The sequence below is a fragment of the Mesoplodon bidens genome, assembly GCF_964165515.1.
Source record: "Mesoplodon bidens genome assembly, chromosome: 11".
NCBI classification, from domain to species: domain Eukaryota; kingdom Metazoa; phylum Chordata; class Mammalia; order Artiodactyla; family Ziphiidae; genus Mesoplodon; species Mesoplodon bidens.
In genome coordinates, this window is record NC_138167.1 from 12,640,077 (window position 1) to 12,661,601 (window position 21,525).

A 21,525-nucleotide genomic window follows, 5' to 3' on the forward strand; every position below is an offset into this window, starting at 1 on the left:
TATTTTAAGAAAACTGACCCAGTATCCATGTACAGAATAACTGTAATAGGAAATGCTAACCCTTTAGAAACCCTGTGCTGGAGTTCATATGGAAATGGCCGTGATGGAGTGTATGCAAAGAAGAAAAGAGCTCATTCAAATTAAATGTTCAATATAAAATAGGAGGAAAAGCAGAGTCACGATTACTTCTGAGTTCCTACTTTTGAAAGAATGGAAAAAAGACGAGACCAATGATGGAAATACAAAAATTGGATACAGATCTAATTTAGGGAAAACTGTGAATTCGGTTTTGATAATGTAAGGAAATGGTAACATAAATAAGTAGAAAGTTTCTATTGGCAGTTCTCAATCCAGGGGTTGAAGTAAGAGGTCGAAGTAAGAGTAATAAGTTTGGCAGTCAGTAAGCCTTGAGTTTGTAGATATCCAAGGCCTTCTGATCCACTAGACACAGGGACTAGGGCTCCCAGTACTTTTAGGGACCCACAAACATGTTTTAATTTTTTTTATCAGAAGAAAAAAGTAAACTTTTAGATCAAAAAATGTTTTACTATATAATATTATTTATTGTTGTACCAGTGCAGTTGTAAAATATAACTAAATCTTTTGTTTTATGAAGGAAACCACCCATGCAGACCAAAGGGCCAAGGCCCCATGCAAATTGTGATGGTACCTTCTAGATTTAGCCATAACAGTGAAAGTAAATTATTAGGAAGTGAGCAGAAGGCAAAAACTGAGTCTTAGAGCAATGGCTCCTAAGATTTGTTCTCCCCTTGACATACTCACTCACAGGTATGGCCCGTGAGCCCATGAGTGTGCATGGTGCTGTGTGGCATATAGAGTGAGCTCTCTCTAACTAGGTGCTGAGTAATTGGGGTTGGATTCCTGCCAGCAGGACCACTGTAACTGTTTTATCCAGATCAAGGTGACACAGTCTGCAGTACATGGATTCTATCAACTGCCTTACTCTCTTCTTAAGGAATCAATTAAAAAGCAATAAAAAAGAGATGTGAATTTAGTTTTCCCAATCCACTTTTCTTTGTTTAGAGCCAGCATTGTCATTTTATTTTGAAACAGAAATATAAAATTACACAAACACAAGTATAATGGTTTTAAACACAAGGAATGAGAAGAATGCAGCATTCACTTGAGACTACAAATGCAAAGATTAAATGGTATTTTATCATTTAAGAATGGTAAGGACCTTTTCTTGGTGTATCTGACTAAACACATGATTCTTCAGGTCTCCAAACTGAACTCACTGATGGTAATATAAGGGTGTTATGTTATGTTACTTAAGGTAACATAAGGATGTAAAATCTACTCACAAGGCTCTAGGTCCCAACTCTACTAGTGATTTAAGAAGAAAAAGAAAGAACAAATATTATGTGTTATTCATATTTTCTAGGCATTTTTAACATTTTTCTATCTTGGATTCCTCTTATGTCAAACAGCAAAGAATTTCTTTACATTTTATCCTGAGAAGAGGGTGTATTTAAAATTTATCTAAAATTAAGTTGATCACATATTATTCCTGTTTTTTTTTAATTCGTTTCTAAAACTGTGTTCCTTTTGTTCCTGGACACACTTTGCCAAAGGAATGACTGCATTTCTTTCACGCTGCAAATAATAAAGTTGACTGTGTATTTGAGTAGGTTGACAGCTTCACTTAGCAAACTCACCCTAAATTCTGAAAACAAACCTTACCGACAGTTGGCTGACAATGGTTGACAATAATTTCAAGCAGTAACAAAAACAGATTTAAGCTAGTACACACAACAGGCAAGCATTTTCTTTTTAAATGATATAAAAAGGAAAGCAATTAAAGGAGAAGGAGGCAACATACTCATTAGGTATGGCACAAAGTCTCGGCCTATTGCAGTAAGCTATTTACGAAATCAAGTTATAGTGCATCCTTTGTCCTTACCAGCAGGTGCAGCTATTAAACAGGAAGCATTCAACTACACTATGGCCTTGAGGGGAAAAAGGTAAATAGATGGTTTTCTTTCCCTTCCATTACAAATGCCCGACACCAGTATGATAATTTAATAATTCGATTTCATTTGCCAGGAAAAATTAGCCATTTATTTGAAGCCTTGAAATCGCTGAATTCTGAATGCTTCTGGGTGATTCAAATCTTATCTTGCATACTTACTTATAGGAAATGCCTGTTTTGTCCTCTACTGTCTTTATACTGTTAGGTGTTTGAAAGAAGCTAAAGTAGAGTATATGTTTAAAGGAAGTGGAATCAGCTAAACATTTCTTTTCTAATAAGGTGAGCTATCCAGGCATATGCTAAGCAGCCTTGTTTTACTGAGAACTGACCAGAGTTCACCTCTGGATGAGGTATCGCAATATGAGTGAGTGTTGGACAATGGTCTTGATGTGTCCAGATGGAGAGTAAAGCAGTGAATGTGGAAAGTGTACGGTATGCAGTGTGTGGGGAGAGTTTGTAGAGTGTGGAAAGGAGAAGACTAAGGAAGCAGGCAAGCATATGTTGAAGGAGCAGAGAAGTGAATGAGATGTGGTCGTGAAAGTAGCGGGATGAAATCAGCAATGAGCAACATTTTACAGGCAGAACAATAGAAGGATGAGTCATCGGTACTATCAAATGCTAAGAATTGATCTTCCCCCACATTGAATTTGGCGACTAGAATAGTTTCAGGGAAACTATTGGGATGGTGTGAAGCCAGATCACAGTGGGTTGAGTGAATGTAAAGGGCAAGGCAAATTGAAAACTTCTTTCAAGTATCTTGGGTATAAATGGAAGAAGCGAATTAGAACAGTATTTGGGAGAATGAATTTTAGAGGGGGAAATAGGAAATGGAGTTTAAAGGTATAGCACAATTTAAAGATATGAGAAGGGAAGAAAAGAAATACTTTTCCAGGAGGTCTAGGAAGTGATGGGGAAGGTTGACTTCCGAAGCTCAGATAACTGTATTAATTTTGATGGGGAGGCATCTCTCTCTCCGAGACAGCTGGAAAGAGATAAAGATGTGTGTAGACATAGGTAATTGGTCTTTTGCTTGGAGAGGATGGGCAGAGTTTTATCTCGTGTTCTCCATTCTTTCTTCCATGAAATAGGCAAGATCAATTGTTGAGGGTGAGAGGAGCACGGATATGGTAGGTACCTTGAGTTAAGCAGTAAATCTTTGAAACAGAAGTTGATAATTTACAGGCAGCTGGAAACTATGATTCTGTAAGGGCACCTTACACAGTTCTTGTACGCCCAAGGGGTGAAAGTGGATAATAAAACCAATCCATAACTTATTTGGAGAGATAGAATGATAGAAGAACAAATAAGTGAGGAAATGATGACTCCTCATGAGAAAATGGATGAAGTGGTTAAAGGGGTACAAGTTGTGTGGATACTCAGTGTGCCTTATCGATCTTTATGACTCCAAAGTTTATACACAAGTTTACACAGTATGTGGTAAGTACAAAATAAACGATGGGAGAATCGAGGATATCAAGAAGTGGCTAACGGAAACAAGAGGTATCTGTCTACATGACATTAAAATTAGTAATAATACTACTAATAACCTTACTACCAGTAATAATGATGATAATAGCAAATAGTTGAATGCTTATATGTGCCAAGCACTGTTCTAAGCAATTTACTTACATGTATTACCTCATTTAATCCTCACACATTATATGATGTATGTGTTATTTTTACCACAATTTTACAAGTGAGGTTCAGAGAAGTCAAATAATTTGTGAAAGTCACATAGATGATAAATCGAGAAAGAAGATTCGATTCAGGTAGTCTGATTTCTAAGCTCATGATCTATGGAGGAATGAGAAAACTAGAAAGGTAGGAATGCATGGTTGGAGAAGATGATACAGAGATTTAATATTGATTTTGGAAATAGTGCTGCAATGAACATTGGAGTGCATGTATCTTTTCAAATTATGGTTTTCTCCAGATATATGCCCAGGAGTGGGATTGCAGGATTATACGGTAGAAAACAACTTATGGGGAAAGTTGTGTGTGTGGGGGGAGGGTTAAATTAGGAGTTTGGGATTAACATATACACACGACTATATTTCAAATAGATAACCAACCAAGGACCTACTGTATAACACAGGGAGCTCTGTTCGATTATCTGAAATAACCTAGGGAAAATAATTTGAAAAAGAATATATGTATGTATATGTATAACTGAATCACTTTGCTGTACACCTGAAAATAACACAACGTTGTAAATCAACTATACTCCAATATACAGTAAAAAAAAAAAAAAAAAAGACGAGGCAACTACAAAGAAAAAGAAAAAAAAGAGATTGATTTTGTAGCTGTGATCTCCCTCCTTCCCTGCTACTTAGTGTTTCCAACACCATGTCTAGTCCACAACAGAGATTTGATAAAATGCTGAGACACAGTATAAGAGCGCTTTGACTAGAAATGCAGTGGTCTGTGCATGTTTCTCTATTAAATCATTTAAAATAGAGAAATGAAGAGGCTTTGAAATATTTTCAACATATACTTTTTTCGGTAACAATGACAAAGCATGAATGTGATAATCAACAATAATCAGGCGATGATGACAGTCCTGGTATATGGTCTTTGTTTCTTAAACATTAAGGTACTTTTTTCAACAAAATATAACATTTTTATTAACAAATATCATCTTTGAAAAAATTACCAAATGGTACTATGTCTTGATTAGAAAAATGTGAATCTCATTCTGGAATTCATATACACTGCTTACCACTTTCCCTTTTAAAAAAATTTATTTTATATTGGAGCATCATTGATTAGCAATGTTGTGTTAGTTTCAGGTGTACAGCAAAGTGATTCAGTTACACATATACATGCATCTACTTTTTTTCAAATTCTTTTTCCATTTAGGTTACTACAGAATATTGAGCAGAGTTTCCTGTGCTATACAGTAGGCCCTTGTTGGTTATCTATTTTATTTTTTAATTTTATTTATTTTTATTTTTTTAACATCCAATTAGCCTGGTTGCAGACTCCTCAAAGGTGTAACGTATCAAGTTTTCTGTCATTTTGCTATTTCTTTGGAAGATCAATTTGTTGCAGTATTTTGGTATGCATTCTGATAAATGGTGATCTTCTATTAAAATATGGCATTTTTTCTATTAAAAAAACCCAAACATCTTTATTGGAGTATAATTGCTTTACAATGGTGCGTTAGTTTCTGCTGTATAACAAAGTGAATCAGCTATATGTATACATATATCCCCATATCTCCTCCCTCTTGCATCTCCCTCCCACCCTCCCTATCCCACCCCTCTATGTGGTCACAAAGCACCGAGCTGATCTCCCTGTGCTATGCAGCTGCTTCCACTAGCTATCTATTTTACATTTGGTAGTGTATATATGTCCATGTCACTCTCTCACTTCATCGCAGCTTACCCTTCCCTTCCCCGTGTCCTCAAGTCCATTCTCTACATCTGCATCTTTATTCCTGTCCTGCCCCTAGGTTCTTCAGAACCATTTTTTTCTTTCTTCTTCTTCTTTTTTTTTTTTTTAGATTCCATATATATGTTAGCATATGGCATTTGTTTTTCTCTTTCTGACTCACTTCACTCTGCATGACAAACTCTAAGTCCATCCACCTCACTACAAATAACTCAGTTTCGTTTCTTTTTATGGCTGAGTAATATTCCATTGTATGTATGTGCCACATCTTCTTTATCTGGTTATCTGTTTTAAATATAGCAGTGAGTATGTGTTAATCTCAAACTCCCAATCTATTCCTCCCCCACCCTCTCCCACCCCATAACCATAAATTCATTCTCAAAGTCTGTGAGGCTGTTTCTGTTTTGTAAATATGTTCATTTGTATCATTTTTTTTTAGATTGCACATATAAGCAATATCATAAGATATTTGTCCTTCTCTGTCTGATTTACTTCACTTAGTATGATAATCTCCAGGTCCATCCATGGTCCTGCAAATGGCATTATTTCAATCATTAAGGTATTTTCTTTCAGGTTAGGTCTGGCCTAGATTATCCACAGTTTTATAAGCTTTACTTGCACTTCTAGGACTTTCAGATTTCTTACAGAGATAATTTGGACCAGCAAGCTACTCCATCTTACCAGCTTATTATAAGGTTGACTTTTATTTAAGAATATAAATTTCTTTTGAAACACTTGCTCTATTTTAGTAGACACACATATTCTGCTTTAATATTATTGAACAAAAAATGAGTGAAATAGTGTGAATAAAAACAAATCAGAGCAATGAGCAAAGTGTTGCTTCATTTGTAAATTATAGCCTGGTTGCCACCCTAACCAGCTTTAAGAATCAAAGTCAACATTTGAAGTTTTAGGTAACTTATGAAATTGAAGAATAGAAAGAATCTACATCAGTTATGCTTACAATGTTATGCTCATCATGTTGCCTATAAATATCATTGGTATTTTCATCAAAGATACTGTTACTTTACTCAACTACAGGCCCTTAACATCTTACACATGTTAAAATTTTTTCTTCTACACAAATTGTCTTCCATTTTAGTAAGCCATTAACTCAAATTGAAATCTGAAAATTTAAGTTTTGAGGGGATTAAATTGCAAAAGATTTCATTAGAATATCTTAACAGGTAAGCAATCAAGCTTCCATCATAACCTTGTGTACTAATTTAGTTTTTCCACAATATTTTCATCATATCTTCAAAACTTAGAAAAACAAAACTGCTTAAAAAACTCAACAAATATGTTCAAATGACAAATCAGTAGATGAAAATTGAAAATGTAATAGATATTTTTCTTTGAATATTAGCTTCCACAGAACAGCAAATAATTTAAATATCAAAGATTCCTAGTCAAATATAAAGTTCTATGGAAATGTTTTTGCATACCATATATGGAAAACTTATTGGAGAACAGCAAAATGAAGCAAATAAATGAAAAAGATTAATGTTTTACTTTTCAATACATACAAACATGATTTAGGCAGCACAGTATTTAAGCAATCAGTACTAAGAAATGGCCTAAATGTTTTATTTCAAACTATAAAATAATTATAACTTGATATTATAATATTGTATTTGATCATGTTCTCTGAAGAATAGAGGGGGAAAGAATTGCAGATACTGGGATAACCTTGAAAATAAGAATCCACACAAAGGGAGGGGATATCTGTATGCATATGGCTGATTCATTTTGTTGTACAGTGGAGGCTAACACAACATTGTAAAGCAACAATACTCCAATAAAAATTAATAATAAAAAAAAAGAATCGACACATACGTTTAAAGTCTAAAAAAATCAGATGACACTTATCTTCTCTTTACTATCAGTACTTCATTTCTGTTTAGCATTCATGGGAACCTATTTCTGGCAAGTTTCCAAATAATTTTTTAAAATTAAATTTTAAAAGGGTTTTTTTTTTATTATAGAAATGATGCAGGAGTATTTTAGAAAAATCAGAAAACATTTTAAGTAAGATAAAACAATTACCCAAGTCTTTCCCAGATAGGACTACATTTTAAAATATTTTCTCAATATATTTTCAAAAATTGCTTTTGTTATGGCATTATTGTTTTTGGCTTGTAGTTGTTTTTGTTTTTATTTTATGCCTTTATTTTCTGAAAATCGTGTTACCTATGTAGGAAGAGATTGTAACGCAGAAGAAAAAAACAATATTAGGGCCCCTTAGAGGTCTAAACTAGGCAAAGCATAAAACGTTAGGGAAGGAAAAAGAAGGAAAGGGATCTTCATTTGGATAGACTAGGTTTATTTTAACTTCAGCTCCACATACGTTTGTTTAGCGATGTCAGGGTGAGGGGTTCTGCTCCATGTACTCACTCCCAGACCCAGGATGCCAGAGGCTCAACCTTCCAAACACTACCAGACTCCATGGCAGGCAAGAAGGAACCTGGGAATTCCACATAAAATGTTCACTGCCTGAGGTGGAAAGTGACCGGCATCACAGCTGCCCTGTCTTTTCTGGAAGTTAGTCACGCGGTCTTCCCCAGTGGCAAAGGGGCTGAGAAACATACGGGAGAAAATAGAATATTTGGTGGGAATCACATTCTCTAACAGAAATGGAGAATCAAAATGGAGAGATTATGTTTGTGTGCATATGTAAGAGTTCAATTTAAGTTCTGCTTTAGAAGATTTTTCCAATTGCTCTGATGTCTCAACCTCTTTTTTGGAATTCTGATCACATTTACTATCTTAATGCAATTAAAAAATATATGTACATAATTATATGTTGTCTTGAACTTTTACTTAACTGTTTCATTTGTTTTCCTCCACAGATTTACATGCACAGAATAGTGTTAGGAAACACTTATTCCATGAATATTGGTCTATGACTTAAGAGTTGTCCATAGGAGAAGCTGAGGATTGCTGAAGTATGAGCTATATTTAATATATTAATAGTGCGTCTTGACAAAAACGGTATCTTATATTTTTGCCTCTACTTTGCTGGAACCACATCACTCATCTGCTCACATTCAGTGGCTTCCCATTCCTACAGGATAAAATCCAAGCACCTAACATTACAAAATTCCCCAACACCTGTCCCTTACTTAAATACATGTCCTGTCTCATCTCTATTCACTCCCTTAACTGACATTTTATGCACTCAAAGCACTTTTAGTTTCCTCAATACACCACACTCCTTTTTCTTTCAGTATTTTTGCTTAAACAGTCTTTGCATGGATCATCTTTCTAAATGCTAATCTTTTTCCAGAACACACCAACATTTCCTGATGAAATCTTAGTCATTGCCCCACACTCAGCTCAGATACCATCTTTTCCTAGCCTGGGCAAGTTGGTATAACTTCCTGCCTATTTATTCAACTAATAACTGGTACATATCTCCATCCTTAGACTTCTAGGTCATAATAAACTCATATGATTGTCCCCTCCACCAGATGGTGAGTTTTCCCAGGCCCGGGACTAGGTCTAACTCATCTTTGGGCCCTAGTGCCTACCATGGTAATTAATTAATTAATTAATTTTAAAAATATTTATTTATTTATTTTGGTTGTGTTGGGTCTTCGTTTCTGTGCGAGGGCTTTCTCTAACTGCGGCGAGCGGGGGCCACTCTTCATCGCGGTGCGTGGGCCTCTCACTGTCACGGCCTCTCTTGTTGTGGAGCACAGGCTCCAGACGCGCAGGCTCAGTAGTTGTGGTTCACGGGCCCAGTTGCTCCACGGCATGTGGGATCTTCCCGGACCAGGGCTCGAACCCATGTCCCCTGCATCGGCAGGCAGATTCTCAACCACTGTGCCACCAGGGAAGCCATTAATTTATTTTTTTGAAAGTTGAAAAATTGGAACCAATTGTTGGAATACCTTGATAGTCTTTTCCTTTTTCTTTTCCATATTCCCTGAAGGACACTCTTCAAAATCTTGTCTCTGTCTGCTTTTTTTTTTTTTTGCTGTACGCGGGCCTCTCATTGTTGTGGCCTCTCCCGTTGCGGAGCACAGGCTCCAGACGCACAGGCTCAGTGACCATGGCTCATGGGCCCAGCCGCTCCACGGCATGTGGGATCTTCCCGGACCGGGGCACGAACCCGTGTCTCCTGCATCGGCAGGCGGACTCTCAACCACTGCACCATCAGGGAAGCCCTGCTTTGTTTATTTTAATTCCATATGGGCTCTTTTAAAGTTGGAAGCTATAGACAACATTAATTCAGAATGATTTTTAAGTAGGAGGAGATTTTATACCATGTTTCAAGGGTTGCTTTCTGCACCCTGGTACAAGAGGTCAGTTAACTTTAAAGTGAATCTCAGGCAGACACATTCTGCTCCTTCTCGCCCTAGTAGGCCTTTCGAACTATTATGGCTTTCCAAGAGCCAAAAGTGTAGATTCTATGAAAAATGAATTATTAATGTCTGATTTTCACAGCAATAGAATATCTTTATCCAAAGAGTAGCATTTCTTCCATACTTTCAGACATTCTTTCCTAATATAAAAATCCTGACCCTTTAGTAAGGTGTCTTTTTGAATCACAGATTTGCTGACTTTAATAAACACACTGTCGTTACTTTTAATCAGCATACAGAAGTTCTGTTTGGAAAGTTTATGGTCAGATTAGAATCAAAACTGCATGTGAGTAGTGATGAATAAATATACAAATAAGACTGAACGTTTCCTATGTAGTAAATCTAGTTTCCAGATAAATTCAAATGTAAGCTTTTTTTTTTTTTCCTTAAAAAGGCTCTCTCTGGGCTTCCCTGGTGGTGCAGTGGTTGAGAGTCCGCCTGCCGATGCAGGGGACGCGGGTTCGTGCCCCGGTCCGGGAGGATCCCACATGCCGCGGAGCGGCTGGGGCCATGAGCCATGGCCACTGAGCCTGCGCGTCCGGAGCCTGTGCTCCGCAACGGGAGAGGCCACAACAGTGAGAGGCCTGCGTACCGCAAAAAACAAACCAAAAAAAAAAAAAAGGCTCTCTCTGTGTAAGTGTAAATCTCTACTTGGCAAAGGGGAGACTTATGTACAGTAAGAGAGCATGCCAAGTTTTGTGTCTTCTTCAATCTTATATTGCCATCCTCAAACCACTAATGAACACCGTTATACTATTTGGTGTCTGTTTGCATAGCACACAGATAATTTATCTCAGATATAGTTGAAAACATCTCTTTACCAGTGATTTGGCATTTAAAAATTGAACCATTACAAATTTTAAACATTAAGTTAGTTTTAAATTGTTAACTAACATTTGTAAATGAATTTCAAGGCTGTCAGTTATATGGTCATCCTTTTTTTTTTAATATGGTCATCTTTAAAAGATAATCGGTTTTCATTTGCTTGCTATTCTAATTGTTATTTATCGAAATCGCGAGGAGCTTTTGTTCCTTGTTCCAGTCATCCCAGTCACTTACATGAACTCAAGGTAGGCTATTTACAGTTTCCAAACATCCAGAGGGCAATTTAGCATTTGTCCAGGGGTGGATTTTTTTCTGTAAATTTAGTCACTGTATGCATAGGACAATTTGCTTATTTTTTGAATTGGTAAATGCACTGCCATAAGTCTCCAGCCTAATCTTTCTGTAATGGCTGAGCTTCATGGTAATTCACCAGACTGCCTTTTTGAAGGTCATGTGTCAAGCCAGAAAGGAAGAAAATGATTATTCAAGCTTATCAGATAATCAAAAGCCAAATACAGTGCCTCATTCTAACAAAAGTTATTGCAATTCTGAAGATGATTTGAAGCATGGCATTTCTTAAAAAAAAAAAATAACAAAAAAAAACCTCCACTAGAATGGATTTCCTGTGTTTGTTCTAAAAGGGAAGACATCTAAATGACACCTCCTGATGCCAAAAGAGAAGCCCATGAGGCTGCTTCAATGCCAGAGACACTCAGTGCAATGGAGACTGTTTCAATGAGTATGACTCATCACATGGAGCTTCACAAGAGCTCCTCTAAGGTCCAGAGCATTGGAAGATTTCTTCTTGTTGCTATTTTCCAGGCTGAAATGAGCTGCAATGGTTTCTGGGAGGCTTCAGGGCACCCAACACTAATCGATTATATTTATCTTTACTCATGGTTTACCAAATTGAATCCTCCTTTCTACCTGGTCAGAATGTATGCAATAACTTTAGAGGAGAACCACTCTCCAAAAGTCATTTATCAATATAAATCAAAATACACTGTTTTCACAATGAAGTATTAGGCATTCTGAGAATATATATAAATTTTAAACCATGGCCTTTGACCTCAAATGACTGCTTTCTATCTAGTTAGAGATATATGACATAAAAAACATGAATGTTCCCTAAGAAAGGAAGAGACCAGATTGGTCTTCATTCTTCTCTTCCTATATTAACATGAGCTAATTTATTAAAATTAGCCACATCTTCTCTGACATTTTCACACTCAAACTATTTCATGCTTTCTGCATGGCAGTCAGAATAGTGGATGATTTCATGTATACATTTTCAAACAGAATAAGGTAGGAATAATTATCTCCTTATAGATGAGATAAAGAAAGCTCACTATATGGAGATAATTTAGCCACCATCACCCAGCTAGTTCACTGATGAGTCCTGATTCTAGCACACATCTTCTCAGAGAGTCTAAAGAGATGGGGCCAGAGCAGGTGGGCGACACTCAGGGAGGGGATGATAGCAATGATGAGAGATAGGTGATAAGGGTGGGAGTAGTGGGATAACACCCAGGGAACATGCCAAATGGGAGAGACTGGGGATGAAGGCAACCAGCAGCATGTAAGTCTGTCCCAGTGGTATGCACACACTGCCCTTGGGAAACTTCCAAATCCCTCACTACCTATGTGGCTGAGTTCTGTTATTTCAAGTACCAGCAACACTAGGCAGCAACACAGAAGTGAATGAGTCCAGGATTTGCAGTCAGATAGAACTTGATGCAAACTCTTGCTTCCTCAATTACTACATATGTGTCATTAACCAAGTTAATAATTTCACTGAGTTCTAGTTTTTTATTTTATAAAAATTATATGATATTTACCTCTCTGTGATTTAATTTAAAATAGAAAGCACTTAGCACTGTTTGTTACCTACTAAGTACTCAATAAAGGCTAGTTTTCTTTCTTCTTTCTTCTGTTCACTCTCCTGCCTTCTCCTTCCTGCCAACCAACTAAACCTTTCTGCTCACTTTTTATTCGGGATCTTCCGTCTGACAGAGTCACCTGTATATGATTCCTCCCAAATTATGAATGCAAATAAAATGTCATCTAGCAGTCTTCACTTTTTAGTTACACCAAATAAATAAAGCTTAACACAAAGTGTTACGGCATTACAAATAACAGACTTGGGGTTAAGGTCCTCATGGGTAGCACTGTGGAATTGGAAGCTCCACACATCCCAAATCTGTTCCTCCTCTTTTGTCCCATCTCTTGACAAATGGTATCATTATTCACCCAATTGCACAAAACAAGACCTTGGTTTGCATTAGTCTTTTCCCCTCCACAGCATTAGACACTCTTGACTATGGAATCCTTCTGGAAACATCCTCCACTCTGATTTCCTTGAGAGCATACTCTCCAGGATTTCAACCTCCGCCCTTGCACTGGCCCCTCCTTCAACCCTCCTCCAGTATTCTACAGATCAATATAGAAATCCTTTGAGACTCAGTTCTGGTCTCACTTCTCTATTCCTATCCTGTGATTGGTTCAGCCCTTTTATTATTTTTTTTTTGAATTTTTGAATTTTATTTATTTTTTTATACAGCAGGTTCCTATTAGTCATCCATTTTATACACATAAGTGTATACATGTCAATTCCAATCTCCCAATTCATCACACCACCACCACCACCCCTGCCAATTTCCCACCATGGTGTCCATACGTTTTTTCTCTACTTCTGTGTCTCAATTTATGCCCTGCAAACCGGTTCATCTGTACCATTTTCTAGGTTCCATATATATGTGTTAATATACGATATTTGTTTTTCTCTTTCTGGCTTACTTCACTCTGTATGAGAGTCTCTAGATGCATCCACATCTCTATAAATGACCCAATTTCGTTCCTTTTTATGGCTGAGTAATATTCCATTGTATATATGTACCACTTCTTCTTTATCCATTCTTCAGTCAATGGGCATTTAGGTTGCTTCCATAACCTGGCTATTGTAAATAGTGCTGCAGTGAATACTGGGGTACATGTGTCTTTTTGAATTATGGTTTTCTCTGGGTATATGTCAAGTAGTGTGATTGCTGGGTCATATGGTAATTCTATTTTTAGTTTTTTAAGGAACCTCCATACTGTTCTCCATAGTGGCTGTATCAATTTACTTTCCCACCAAAAGTGCAAGAGGGTTCCTTTTCTTCACGCCCTCTCCAGCATGTGTTGTAGATTTTTTAATGATGCCCATTCTAACTGGTGTGGGGTGATACCTCATTGTAGTTTTGATTTGCATTTCTCTAATAATTAGTGATGTTGAGCAGCTTTTCATGTGCCTCTTGGCCATCTGTATGTCTTCTTTGGAGAAATGTCTATTTAGGTCTTCTGCCCATTTTTGGATTGGGTTGTTTGTTTTTTTTAATATTGAGCTGCATGAGCTGTTTATATATTTTGGAGATTAATCTTTTGTCCAACGATTTGTTTGCAAATATTTTCTCCCATTCTAAGGGTTGTCTTTTCGTCTTGTTTATGGTTTCCTTTGCTGTGAAAAAGCTTTTAAGTTTCATTAGGTCCCATTTGTTTATTTTTGTTTTTATTTTCATTACTCTAGGAGGTGGATCAAAAAAGATCTAGTTGTGACTTATGTCAAAGAGTGTTCTTCGTATGTTTTCCTCTAAGACTTTTATAGTGTCCAGTCTTACATTTAGGTTTCTAATCTGTTTTGAGTTTATTTTTGTGTATGGTGCTAGGGAGTGTTCTAATTTCATTCTTTTACATATAGATGTCCAGTTTTCCCAGCATGACTTATTGAAGAGACTGTCTTTTCTCTAATGTATATCCTTGCCGCCTTTGTCATAGATTAGTTGAACATAAGTGTGTGGGTTTATCTCAGGGCTTTCTATCCTGTTCCACTGATCTATATTTCTGCTTTTGTACCAGGACCATATTGTCTTTATTACTGTAGCTTTGTAGTATAGTCTGAAGTAAGGGAGTCTGATTCCTCCAGCTCCATTTTTTTCCCCCTCAAGACTGCTTTGACTATTTGGGGGCTTTTGTATCTCCATACAAATTTTAAGATTTTTTGTTCTAGTTCTGTAAAAAATGCCATTGGTAAGTTCATAGGGATTGCATTGAATCTGTAGATGGCTTTGGGTAGTATAGTCATTTTCACAATATTGATTCTTCTAATCCAAGAACATGGTATATCTCTCCATCTGTTGGTATCATCTTTAATTTCTTTCATCAGTATCTTATAGTTTTCTGAATAGAGGTCTTTTGTCTCCCTAGGTAGGTTTATTCCTAGGTATTTTATTCTCTTTTGCTGCAATAGTAAATGGGAGTGTTTCCTTAATTTCTCTTTCAGATTTTTCATCATTAGTGTATAGGAATGCAAGAGATTTCTGGGCATTAATTTTGTACCCTGCAACTTTACCAAATTCATTGATTAGCTCTAGTAGTTTTCTGGTGGCATCTTTAGGATTCTCTATGTATAGTATCATGTCATCTGCAAACAGTGACAGTTTTACTTCTTCTTTTCCAATTTGTATTCCTTTATTTTCTTTTTCTTCTCTGACTGCTGTGGATAGGACTTCTAAAACTATGTTGAATAATAGTTGTGAGAGTGGACATCCTTGTCTTGTTCCTGATCTTAGTGGAAATGCTTTCAGTTTTTCACCGTTGAGAATGATGTTTGCTGTGAGTTTGTCATATATGGCCTTTATTATGTTGAAGTAAGTTCCCTCTATGCCCACATTCTGGAGAGTTTTTATCATTAATCGGTGTTGAATTTTGTCAAAAGATTTTTCTATATCTATTGACATGATCATATGGTTTCTATTCTTCAATTTGTTAATATGGTGTATCACACTGATTGATTTGAAGAATTCTTGCATCTCTGGGATAAATCCCACTTGATCATGCTGCATGATCCTTTTAATGTGTTGTTGGATTCTGTTTGCTCGTATTTTGTGGAGGATTTTTGCATCTATATTCATCAGTGATATTGGTCTGTAATTTTCTTTTTTGGAGTATCTTTGTCTGGTTTTGGTATCGGGTGATGGTGGCCTTATAGAATGAGTTTGGGAGTGTTCCTTCCTCTGCAGTTTTTTGGAAGAGTTTGAGAAGGATGGGTGTTAGCTCTTCTCTAAATGTTTGATAGAATTCACCTGTGAAGCCATCTGGTCCTGGACTTTTCTTTGTTCGAAGATTTTTAATCACAGTTTCAGTTTCATTACTTGTGATTGGTCTATTCATATTTTCTATTTCTTCCTGGTTCAGTCTTGGAAGGTTATACCTTTCTAAGTATTTGTCTATTTCTTCCAGGTTGTCCATTTTATTGGCATAGAGTTGCTTGTAGTAGTCTCTTAGAATGCTTTGTATTTCTGTGGTGTCTGTTGTAACTTCTCCTTTTTCATTTGTAATTTTATTGATTTGAGTCCTCTCCCTCTTTTTCTTGATGAGTCTGGCTAATGGTTTATCAATGTTGTTTATCTTCTGAAAGAACTAGCTTTTAGTTTTATTGATTCTTGCTATTGTTTTCTTTGTTCCTATTTCATTTATTTCTGCTCTGATTTTTATGAGTTCTTTCCTTCTGCTAACTTTGGGTTTTGTTTTTTCTTCTTTCTCTAGTTCCTTTAGGTGTAAAGTTAGGTTGTTTATTTGAGATTTTTCTTGTTTCTTGAGGTAGGCTTGTATAGCTATAAACTTCCATCTTAGAACTGCTTTTGCTGCATCCCATACGTTTTGGGTTGTCGTGTTTTCACTGTCATTTGTCTCTAGGTATTTTTTGATTTCCTCTTTGATTTATTCAGTGATCTCTTGGCTATTTATAACGTATTGTTTAGCCTCCATGTGTTTGTGTTTTTTATGATTTTTTCCCTGTAATTTATTTCTAATCTCATCACGTTGTGGTCAGAAAAGACGCTTGTTTTGATTTCAATTTTCCTAAATTTATTGAGGCTTGATTTGTGACCCAATATGTGATCTATACTGGAGAATGTTCCTGCACACTTGAGAAGAAATTGTAATCTGCTGTTTTTGGATGGAATGTCTTTAAATATCAATTAAATCTATCAGGTGTATTGTGCCATTTAAAGTTTGTTTCCTTATTTATTTTCACTTTGGATGATCTGTCCATTGGTGTAAGTGAGGTGTTAAAGTCCCCCACTATTTTTGTGTTACTGTCAATTTCCTATTTTATAGCTGTTAGCAGTTGCCTTATGTATTGAGGTGCTCCTATTTTGGGTGCATATATATTTATAATTGTTATATCTTCTTCTTGGATTGATCCCTTGATCATTATGTAGTGTCCTTCCCTGTCTCTTGTAACATTCTGAATTTTAAAGTCTATTTTATCTGATATGAGTATTGCTACTCCAGCTTTCTTTTGATTTACATTTGCATGGAATATCTTTTTCCATTGCCTCACTTTCAGTCTATATGTGTCCCTAGGTCTGAAGTGGGTCTCTTGTAGACAGCATATATATGGGTCTTGTTTTTGTATCCATTCAGCAAGCCTGTGTCTTTTGATGGGAGCATTTAGTCCATTCATGTTTAAGGTAATTATTGATATGAATGTTCCTATTACCATTTTCTTAATTGTTTTGGATTTGTTTTTGTAGGTCCTTTTCTTCTGTGTTTCCCACTTAGAGAAATTCCTTTAGCGTTTCTTGTTGAGCTGGTTTGGTGGTGCTGAATTGTCTTAGCTTTTACTTGTCTATAAAGCTTTTGATTTCTCCATCGAATCTGAATGAGATCCTTGCTGGGTAGAGTAATCTTGGTTGCAGGTTCTTCCTTTTCATCACTTTAAGTATGTCATGCCACTCCTTTCTGGCTTGTAGAGTTTCTGCTGAGAAATCAGCTGTTAACCTTATGGGAGTTCCATTGTATGTTATTTGTCATTCTTCCCTTGCTGCTTTCAATAATTTTTCTTTGTCTTTAATGTTTGCCAATTTGATTACTATGTGTCTTGGCGTGTTTCTCTTTGGGTTTATCCTGTATGGTACTCTCTGCGATTCCTGGACTTGGGTGGGTATTTCCTTTCCCATGTTAGGGAAGTTTTTGACTATAATCTCTTCAAATATTTTCTTGGGTCATTTTTCTCTCTCTTCTCCTTCTGGGACCCCTATAATGTGAACGTTGTTGCATTTAATGTTGTCCCAGAGGTCTCTTAGGCTGTCTTCATTTCTTTTCATTCTTTTTTCTTTATTCTGTTCCACAGCAGTGGATTCCAGCATTCGGTCTTCCAGGTCACTTATCCGTTCTTCTGCCTTAGTTATTCTTCTATTGATTCCTTCTATTGTAGTTTTCATTTCAGCCATTGTATTGTTCATCACTGTTTGTTCTTTAATTCTTCTAGGTCTTTATTAAACATTTCTTACATCTTCTCCATCTTTGCCTCCAGTCTTTTTCTGAGGTCCTGGATCATCTTCACTATCATTATTCTGAATTGTTTTCCTGGAAGGTTGCCTATCTCCACTTCATTTAGTTGTTTTTCTGGGGTTTATCTTGTTCCTTCATCTGGTACATAGCCCTCTGCCTTTTTATGTTGTCTATCTTTCTGTGAATGTGGTTTCTGTTCCACAAGCTTCAGGATTGTAGTTCTTCTTGCTTCTGCTGTCTGCCCTCTGGTGGATGAGGCTATGTAAGAGGCTTGTGCAAGTTTTCTGATGGGAGGGACTGGTGGTGGGTAGAGCTGGCTGTTGCTGTGGTGGGCAGAGCTCAGTAAAACTTTAATCCGCTTGACTGCTGATCGGTGGGGCTGGGTTCCCTCCCTGTTGGGTGTTTGGTCTGAGGCAACCCAACATTGGAGGCTACCCAGCCTCTTTGATTGGGCTAATGGTGGACTCTGGGAAGGCTCACACCATGGAGTACTTCCCAGGACTTCTGCTGCCAGTGTCCTTGTCCTCACGGTGAGACAGAGCTACACCCTGCCTCTGAAGTAAACCCTCAACACTAGCAGGTAGGTCTGGTTCAATCTCCCCTGGGGTCACTGCTCCTTCCCCTGGGTCCTGATGAGCACACTACTTTGTGTGTACCTCCAAGAGTGGAGTCTCTGTTTCCCCTAGTCCTATCAAAGTCCTGCAATCAAATCCCGCTAGCCTTCAAAGTCTGACTCTCTAGGAATTCCTCCTCCCGTTGCCTGACCCCCAGGTTCAGAAGCCTGACGTGGGGCTCAGAATTTTCACTCCAGTTGGTGGACGTCTGTGGTATAAGTGTTCTCCAGTTTGTGAGTCACGCACCCAGCAGTTATGGCATTTGATTTTATTGTGACTGTGCCCCTCCTACCATCCCATCGTGGCTTCTCCTTTGTATTTGGATGTGGGGTATCTTTTTTGGTGAGTTCCAGTGTCTTCCTTTCAATGACTGTTCCGCAGTAAGTTGTGATTCTGGTGTTCTCACAAGAGGGAGTGAGAGCACGTCCTTCTATTCTGCCATCTTGAACCAATCTCTCATTCAGCCCTGTGGCTTCAAGTATTCTGTTTGTTGATGACTCCCTGATCTCTACCTCTAGGCCACAACTCTCCTCTCTGCTCCACACTCAAATAAGCAACTTCCTACCTATCTTCCACAGATGATGTCTGTTGGGAATTTCAAACTACATGACCCAAATAGAACTTTGAATCTTGCTTTACTGGTTCCCTCTCTAGTCTTTGCCTTCTCAATAAATGGCGAAACCTAATTCTGCTTAATTCCTTTTTTCCTTCACACCTTAGAGCTTCACACCATTTTAATACTAACATATATCTGGGATCTTTTGACTTCATCTCTGCCACCACCACCTTCATCCCTTTCCTGGTCTCCTGCAAGAGCTTTCTAACTTGGCTCTCTGCTTCTGCTACTGCTCCCTTCCAAAGCCGTCTATCCACAGATATCAGAGTAATCTTTTAAAAAGGTAAATTAATGATGTCATTTTTTTTTTTTTTTTTGCTGCAATAGCTCTGCTGTTACAAAAACTTCAAAGTCCTTACCGTGGCTTATAAAACTAGAAAGATTTACCCCACTACTTCCACCTTGATCTTTTAACATCATCTCACATTACTTTCTCCCTTGCTCACTATGTTCTAGTCTCCCCAGCCACCTTTCTGTGCGTCAGTTATATCAGTTTCTTTCTCCCTTTAGGATCTTAGAAATCTGCTCTGAACACTCTTCCTCTGTCTCATTGCATGGGTATTTCCTCCCCATTCTTCAGATCTCAGCTCCATCATCTCCTCTGAGGATTTGTACTTGAGTTTATAAAGTAGCCTCTTTCCAAGTGATTCTTGTTTACAATATCCTTTTAGTTTCCCTCCTGGCATCAATTAAAATGATTCAGCTATCTTTTTTGTTGTTGTTGTTTCTTTTTATTAATGTATTGTTTTCTTTCTGCTCCCTTCTCCTCCACTGTCCTCTTCCTCAACTAGAATAGAAGCTCCAGAAGGCAAGGACCATATCCGTATTTTCATCATTGTATGTCAAGCCTCAGCATACAATCTGGCCTCAGTATTTAAGCACTCCTATTTCAGCACTCAGTAAATATTTGTTGAATGAATAAATGAACATAAGAATGAGTCATTGCATCTTCCTTATCCCTAGATCTAATACATCTTCAAGTAACCATCCTATTTTGTTACCCCTTAAATCATTGTTCATCCCCATTTTTCACTGCCTATATTCAGGACACCATTATCTCTTGCCAGAATCATTGTAATTTGTTATCAGAACCAGGATTCTTATGAATTATTGTGATTTTGGGGCATCTTCCAGTAACTTAAAATAAGAAAAAGACCAGTCTGACATGGATTAACTTGATTGATTTTAGTATCTTCATGCAGCTGAGATGACACATGTGAGACAGGTAATCTGATGTATTAGGCCTACCTCAAAGGAGTTAGTTTCTTCAAAGCCTAAGTGAGCCACAAGAAATTAGCAATTTCAAAAACTGTGACATAAATCACCTTGTCCTGGAAACATGTGACTTTTATAGGAATAGACTCTTATCTCCTGCTGTGAGCTCTTGGGATTTTGTGACACTCTACCACTGGACTTTCCTAGACATATTGGTATTTGTGCATCTTTCCAGTGTCCAGCAGCAAACAAATACTTAGAAAAACATGGATTTTATGTATCATTTTGAAGACAGCTGAAAAGAATTCTAGGACCAAGTGAATAAAGGTATGGGGAGGCTATGCTTAACAGGTTGAAAACAGAGTGGAAGGCCCTTACAATCTTATAGTAGGGGAATGCTAGACTCTGTGGTTTAGGGAAAGTTGCAAATAATCTTCTAATTCCTCCTAAAATTACTCTGAATTATATTATTCTAGCTGGTCTTCGTGCATTCAGTCTTGTTTCTCTCCAGTTCTTTCTTCACACCTCCACTAGAGTAATCTATCAAAAATTTGACACTTTAAAAGTATTTCATGAGGCTTCCCTGGTGGCTCAGTGGGTAAGAATCCACCTGCCAATGCAGGGGACATGGGTTCGAGCTCTGGTCAGGGAAGATCCCACATGTTGTGGAGCAACCAAGCCCGTGCACCACAACTACTGAGGTTGTGCTCTAGAGGCCGAGAGACACAATTACTGAGCCCATGTGCCACAACTACTGAAGCCCATGTTCCCATAGCCTGTGCTCTGCAACTGCAACAAGAGAAGACACCGCAATGAGAAGCCCATGCATGGCAATGAAGAGTAGCCCTTGCTCACCACAACTAGAGAGAGCTCCCACACAGCAATGAAGACACAACGTAGCCAAAAATAAACAAATAAAATAAATAAATTTTTTAAAAAGTTTTTTAAAAAAGTATTTCATGATGCCTCATTACTGTTAGGATAAATACTTTAGTTGCCATAAAAGCTCTTCAAGGTTTGGCCCTTTTACTCCTCCAGCTGGCTCTTAGCAATGCAGCTCTTATACACACTTGAGTCATAGTTTGTAGTACCAGGGACTTATACACCATATCCTTAATGCTTCACTGTGCCTGGTGCATATTTTACTCTCATTAAATAGTTGTTGAATGA